Raw genomic sequence first — 8,332 nt, forward strand, 5'->3', positions numbered from 1 at the left:
CCTTACCTTGCTTGACAAACTGACAGCCGCAAGACCTCCTTCACTTCTCTGCGCACGTATTGACAGGAAGTGTTTCCATTTGAAAAAATTAAGATTAATTGTCTAAAACAAAGACAAGACCATTACCCATGATAATGAATTAACAGCATCTTTTAGTGAACTCTCAGGCCTCTTAATGCTGAGTTGATTGGCTGTATTTTCTCCGAGCAATAAGCTTTGACTTGGTAGTTAACATAATCAAATGAATTATAAGCATATACAGCTTTTAGCATTACACAAACTATGCATCATTATAGAATGCTTCATTATTGTTTTCTCATGATCATAAATTGATTTAGCTTTATACCTACAGTGGTGCAGCTGCTCTTCTCAGTTAATAGATGAATGGCTCACAGGTGAGCTATTGCACATTGTTACATTCCTGTGAAGAGCTTTGTCGAAATTGTGTGACATCCATCATGCCGACACACGCTGATACACTTATTTTAACGAGATGAATTTCTTCTGTTTATTTTGTACTAATTTACACAGTGGCACGCATAAAAAGACAGCAGCAGATGGCCGCTGAAGAGTAAGCTTAGAAATGTTAAAGCAATTGGCCCTTGTTGGAGCGTACAGTACACTCCGCTGGGACGCTGCATGAACTGGCAAGTGAGGCACAAGTCGCCGTAGTGAAGCAGTTGATGAGATTTGGGTCAAAATAGATTATGGTGGGAGTTAAGTCGGAAAAATTGACCCAGATCAGAAATTGTTTTCTTTTACATTTAACTGATAAAACACCAAATAAACTCTCCTAAACCCTCTCAAGTGCTTAAAGTGAAGTGTGACTGTGCACGGGTACAGTATGCCAGCCCAGTCGCCAGGATATAACGTTAGCAGTGAACTTTCTGCAAACCACAGATACGTCCAAGGTTGACATTTATACCAAATGTGGCCAATCAGAGTCACATTATATGCTCATACTGTCAGCCACCTTTCTCATCAGGAGGTGGAGGGAATGGTGGTGGCTTTACTACAAGCCAACAAGGCTGCCAAAGTCCAGTCACACCACCGGATATTTTTTTAAGGACACCTGGGGATATTTCCAGCCGTTTTTCGACATTTCCGTCTGTTTTTGTGGTGACCATCTCCATCCGTGATCGTGGCGACCAAAACAGGTATTTTAAGACATCCGTGACCCTAACCAACTGGTGTTTGTGCATAAACCTAACTAGAGCATAAGCACAGAGTAGTGACAAGAGAGAAATAGAACATAAATTTGCAACGTTTCGTTCAAACGTTCGGTTTTAACTGACTGAAGTCAGGATTGACAGATACAACAGCAGCGCAGTGACACATGTTCTAAGGTTTATTTATTTTTATCTATCCTTAAATTTTGTTTGTGTGCAATATTGTCTTCACCCAAATCTTCTGCTCTAAAGGAGACAACAAATCCCTGCACCATCAAATGCCCTTTAAAAATGCACCTGACTGCAGACAACAGATGAAAACCTTGACAGCCATCACAACACCCACACAACAACGCGTACACTATATTTTGGCTGAGGTATGATATTTGTGAGCAATTGTCCCTTTAAAGACTTAAAGATTATTTTCAAGAAAGTGGAGCAATTATGCTGTTATGTTATTACCTACGCACCATGAAGCTCACAAATGCCGTTCTGTTCATTGTTGCTCTCTGGTCACTAGTCCTTCAAGTCCTTCAAATGTTCTGAAGATACCCCGAGAGGGGCAAAGATGGAGTGGAATTACAGTGTAATGTCTGAGGCAAACAAAATTGATATGTTATTGATGGGATGATTATTTCGCTCAGCACATTTAGACGTCCGCGAGGGTGCCAACTTGGACGAGGGGACTGCTTTCCAAATCTGCAATTGCTTATCATGGCTAAAGTATGAAATAAAATCTATGAATAAAAGTGCTTAACTAGTATAACGCTCTGCTGAATGTTGCATGTGTTAATTAGTAATCTCACATTTGAGCCAAGTGTCATACTGAAGTACACAGAATTGTTGTTTTTTGTTTTTTTGCACTGAGCTATGTGTTATGCTGGTTTCACACATACCATGACCTATTGCACTACCCTTATTTTTATTTCAAGAAAAGTTTAATATTTGCACTATGATCAGAATCAGAATCAGAAATACTTTATTGATCCCCAAGAGGAAATTATGTGACAATGCAGTTTCTCTCTCTAGAACAGAAATGTCCAACACGTTCTGACTCCCAGCTCACGGCAGCTTGGTCAGTGGCCTCAAGCTTCAAACTATGATGCTCTCACTACCCTCTGGCTTCAGTTTTACATGTGAGGGGCTTCGTGGTCAAATTAGCACTAATACATAATATACAACGTCCAGTGAGACTTTCAAAATAAAGCTAGCTAACAAACAGTTCACATTTTATGACATATGACTGTTGGACTGTTATTTACATTATCAAACAGACACGGTTTGGTTAGTTACAAAATATACTTGGCTGTATGTTTAGGAAAAGAGCAGTAAGGAAAATTCATCACATTCATCCGGCCCACATACCGCAGGGAGTGACGGCACTTTGGGCAGTCCACTTGGCTGATATCTTGCCATGGTATGGTGGCTTGTGGCTCAGATCTGGCAAACAGGAGTGGACCGCCCAAGTGCCATCGTTCAAAGCGGTATGTGGGCCAGATGAACGTGTCTCGTGTGTGCCAAATCTGGGCCACGACAATTTTACTATCTGGGAATAAAATGACGTGACTTATTTCACATCATGTAAATGACGCAACTACATCAGGCAGCAACAAAAAGAACAGGACAGAAATGCATTTAAATTGGTCATAAAAGAAGTGCAACTGATAATAGACCCTTTCCAGAATGACATTTATTTAGGATACTCAGTGACAAAACACATGCACATTAACAAAGTGTTGTCACTGATGTCGGCGATTTGAAATAGGAGCTATAAGTAAACTTATAATAGAGAACTTATCTGGAACAGAAATGAGTCTATTACTGCAGTTCATCTCATTTACTGAGGAAACATAATATGGGGCTTTCAGACCCTAAAGTCCAGCTGTGGATAGCTGTGCCGCAGACAATGCTGGCGAAACAAGGTGGTCGCTCATTAAAAACCTCCAATTTGCTGGGAGAAGAATGGCAATGGGCCCAAAAGGCCTCTGCAAGGCTGGGGATCCACATACCCTTTCACAGCAGTGTGTGTGTTTGTGTGTGGGTGTATCAATTAGGGAGGCTTGTTGGGTTTCTCTCTTCAAAGTACCTAAATAATTTAACCATCAGGGGTCAGATCCTATTAAGCAGTGTGACATCAGGTCTACATTGTGGCAGTGTCTATAAAGCTACAAATTATGGGGGAAGCTAAAGAGAAACCAGGTTAAGAAAGTGAGACACTACATGATGCAGCCTCGCGCTCTTTGTCTGACAGAGAAAAGGTATCTCTGTTCTAACTACAAGTATCTGATGCTGGCACTCACTGCTAAAGGAAGCAGCATAAATTGGCTCTGCTGATTCTTTAACTGCTTCCATCAAACTAGATTAGGAAGGTGAGCCGGAAGACGGACCCCTGATGGTTAATTGAAGTTTTATTAATGCTGCCGAAATTCAACTGGAAAAAGAGCAGATATGACCGCAGGGCTAGTAGGGAGCCTTCCACACGCTGCAGTGTTTTAAACCAATTATAGGTATTTTTCCACTGTCTTTATCCGCACATTGTTGGCAAAGAAACCTATTTAATTTGACCTTGAACGTCCCTTTGCGGTTGTCTGCTGTGAGGATACAGAGCAGCTCCCGAGTGAGAATTCTATGTATTCTATAATTAATAATTCATCAGCTCATTGCTAACAGAAAGCAGTCTGGTGGAGGGACTGACACATTAGTAGTTTGGGGCAGTCTCTTCACCCGACCTTAATGAGGTGTTTATAGTTGATTATGTAACAATACAATATTCAGCATTGACTTTCTATATTATTTATTTCAAAATGATTCTTCTCAGAAAGCTCACTCTGTCAGTACACAGTAATGTATTTTAAGGTCATATTGATAACATCTACAGAGCTTGTAGTATCTCTTTTCCTTAAAAACATTATAATGATTGTGAATCAGTAATTTTACAATGTCTGTTGGGTCCAAAATGATTGTTTTGTTTATCTTTGTAAGAATTCTGATGGTTGGTTCCAGCTTCTACCAAGGTTTGTCAGCCAATAGTATAATGCCGTTGGTATCATGTAATGTTTAAGGAATAGTTGAAGGGGAATTCAGGTATCTTTAAAGCTGGGCCCTATATTTATATGTTTCGGTGTAAATGATTCATACTTACCAAACGTTTTTGAATCAGTCCAGCAGATTGTCTCAGATGGCAGTCGTAACATGGCTGCAGCGGCAGTGATCTAATCCACCAGACCATCAAAAAGTGCTTGTTTTTGACACTGGCGGTCTGAGGTTGTTATTCTAAGCGGCTGACAACATTGCAGAAAGGATTCATACAGAGAGAAACCTTTTTGTTAGACAGATTAGTGACATTGCACGAGGTGAGCTGTCGCAGTTGTTGCCTCATCTAGATCATTTAAATAGTCAGCCATGATTTGGGACATAAATTATTGCTGGCACTTCCTTTTAGGTAAAATCAAAATCCCAAATTCAGAATGAGACTTCTCCTAAAACGAGACTTGTGTTTCTGGTTGCAAAAGGGATCTTATCATTCAACAAAAAGGTCAGACAGAATAACAACCTCAGCTTGTATGTGGCTAAAACAAGCATTTTTTCAGGACACAACTTTGACAGTCTGAGTTGCCCCAAAGGCTTACACTGCAGTCCTGTCGCGGCTGGCAGCTGAGGTGATCTACCGGACCGATTCGAAAACTGTCGTAACTATAAATCATTAACACACCAAAATACCAGAATTTCCCTTTAAGGAAAAACGCTTATTTGCGTTCTTGCTGAGAGTTAGTTGAGAAGACCAATACCACTCTCATGTCTGTAAATATGAAGCTACAGTCAGTTAGCCTCTGCCCAAAGGTAACAAAAAATCCAACGACCACTACCTCTAAACTACTAATTAACAGGTTATATCTCATTTGTTTAATCCATACAAAACCCTGAATTGTCACGCTGATGTTTTGCTAACAGGCAGATTATTTTACATGTGGACAGAGCCAGGAGCTGTTTCCCTCCTGCTTTATGCTAAGCTATGATAATAGGCTCTAACTTCATAATTAATGCAAAGATAAGAGTGGTATCATCTGTTTCTCAGCTAACTTAAGAAAGCATAATGAGTGTATTAGCCCAACTATTCCTGTCAGGACTTTTATCCAGCAGTTATTCTCGGATCTGTGTGTCCTCTCCAAATATCTGCACATAAATCAGAAAGGCTCAAAAGTCCTTTGAGAGATTCTCAGATTTCTGATCCAATATACAGTATGCAATTCTAGCAAGTTCATCAGCTGTTGAAAAGAGTGTGATGCTGCTGTCTGTGGCTATTTACTAATATCTATGGATGAATTGACACATCTTCTCGCTGGTGTTACTGGTGTCAAGTAAATCTCAAATAGGCGGTGGGAGCTGTCATAAATGTTACAGTTGTGGTTACAGACACTATTTACTGCCTTCCTCAGATCAAGGCTGGAAGAGTGGAGCTACTCCAGTCGCCCATGCACACACAGTTTTCTCAATTAACTCCACTCTGCACCGATGGCTTCCATAAATATATATTAGTACCCTCACAACTTCTCGTAGTGTGTATGTAGCCACTGAGAATTAGAACATGAAACTATACCATAGCATGTCATATATTTCCAAGTTGGCCATTTTTCCATATGTATGTATTTTCCTGTGTATTTGATTAGGGGCACCGTGTGGCCTGATCCCCCTCTGGACGGGGAAATAAGGTGTCAACAGCACTTTGCGCGTTGATAGAGCATGCCCGCCTGCTGGATCAGACCCTCCCGAATAGACCCTATTAAGTAAACCCAGAAATCGGCAATAACAGCCTTCAGACTGACGACCCCCTTCTGCTATGGCGGCTTCCAGTCTGTGTGACATTAATATTCATTTTCTTGGTTTTAACGAAGCAGGCAACAGGCATGGGGTGCCCCGGGAGCACTGCGTTTAGCATCAATGGAGATACAGTCAAACAACCAAACACAGAGGGGGAAGTTGGCTGTCTCCTTCCCCTGGGCTCCATATTAATGAGATAACGCCACACTGCAGCCAATTACAGCCACTTGCAGACGGATGCCTTTGGTCCAAGACAACCTCCCACTATAGACTCAACCCCCAGTCACCATTCCTTTACATGAGCATACATATATCATAAGGACCTGACAAAAATCCAAACACGATTTACATAATGCATGTTTTTTTTCTTTTTCATAAAATAGCCACCAACAATTGGCTATAAAAGGAAAAACTCAAGGGCTAAAAGCCATAAACAAACTGTCCCATTAAACCATATCTAGGTCTTACATACTAAAAGCATGTATCATTTGATTCACTTGACAATTATCCATCCATCCATTAATTCTCTGAACTGCTCCTTTCAGAGCCATTGAGGAGGAGAATGGGGCGGGTGGGGGGCTGGAGCTAGAGAGGTCATCCATATATTACAGGGCTAACATGTACAAAGAAACAAACACACCCTTACATTCACATCTACTGACTCCATAGTCTCATATTCACCTAAACTACATTCTGCTGCTTTTGGACTGTTGCGAACCCACACAGTCGAACTCTAAAAGGCTCCAGTTGGTCGAGCTGCTTTTGAAACTATGACCTTCTAGCTGTGATGTGACCTCCCTCAATCGTCAATTATGATTAATCAAAACCTTCCCAACAGAGTATTGTAAGAGTTTGGATCATGGCTTCCGATGGGGATGCCATTAGACTGCAGCCCCAAACAGAAAATCTCGTCCTCTGGGTGGTCAGTCTAGCATGACAAAAGACTCCGAATAAAAGTGCTCTTGAAACTACCTCAGTATTTAAAAGGCCTTGTCTAACCAATGTGAGATGGCTCATTAATTGTGCATTACAAAGCTGAGGTGGTGGAAATAAGGCTACCTGCCTGGCACCACAGCAGCTCTTGTATTTGATGGCGCAACTACATGGTCCTTTGAATAGGAAGGCTTAGTTGTATGTCTCTATTCAACACAATGGGAGTAAGCAGCAGCTGTTTGCCTATTGAACACTGAATTGAGACCGAGAGCACTAATCATTGCCAAAACCCCTTAGAAAAGAGCTTCATGGCCTGATGGAATGTACATTTACTGATGCAAAGCTGCTGTAAAACGACTACCAGTTTAACAGGAAACCTCCCATTAAAAGAAGTTTCTTTAATGTTGATGAAGGTTCTCAGAAGTTTCTTTAAAATGACATAACTTTGCCTCGTTGTTCTTAAACAATGTTGATGTTGACCCACACGTCATGCAGAAAAAATGTCATGTAATTGACGGGAAATATTTCACTGTGTGATATAATAGCTTCAGCCTTTGAGTTTTAAAATCAGATTGCGAGCCACATGTTTCTGCTTCAATACGTTTTTTACGTTTGTAAACACAGCTTTCATCTCGTCTATAAAGACCATGTGTACGGAGATTGTGTTCTTTGTGTGTTTTTTTTATCATCCAGCCTTTTCTGTGGAACACCTGGCAAAACCTAAGGTTGAAAAGCACAGCTCCTATACGTGCCATAAAAAATGCAACATATAGGAGCTGAACAATAACTGTGAATCTGGAAAGAAAAAAAAGGACTCACACTTGCACAATCTGGCGGCGGAAAAGTGTGTGCAGACAAAAGACTGGCCCATTTTGAGAGTGGAGGCAGACAGATACCAATAGGGGCCTGGGGACCTGAAAATCGTTGGGCTTGGCTGGTATTCAGGGTGAATCAGGGCCAGTGGTACGATGCATGGGCCCGATACAACTCAGGGGAGGGGGAGGGAGTGGCATGACTGGAATTAATTCCCTGTGATTGAGGCAATTGCCAAGGTTACTGCAGAGAATCAAACAGTGGAATGTCACAGGAAGTGTTGTTTCCAGAGGCACAGTATCCTTGGTCACAGCTCATACCAAGGAGATGCTAATGATAGCTTCATCTTGTATCGCTTTGAAAAACTCGCAAAAAGCTTTTCCCACGAGGCAAAACCTCTTTCTTAGGTAAGAACCATCAGAGTCTTATTTTCAAAGGAGATGTATTCAGCTCAGCCCTCTCAAGTGTTTAATAATTTTTGGGTCCTATAGGCGCAGTGAAAAAGACATCAGCGAAAAAAAGCCAGACATGTATATGTATCAAAACATTTCGGAAGCCGAAATTCAAACAAGGTCATCGTTTGCAAAAATATGGGATGC

Source organism: Pagrus major, chromosome 18, assembly GCF_040436345.1.
Source record: "Pagrus major chromosome 18, Pma_NU_1.0".
NCBI classification, from domain to species: Eukaryota; Metazoa; Chordata; class Actinopteri; order Spariformes; family Sparidae; genus Pagrus; species Pagrus major.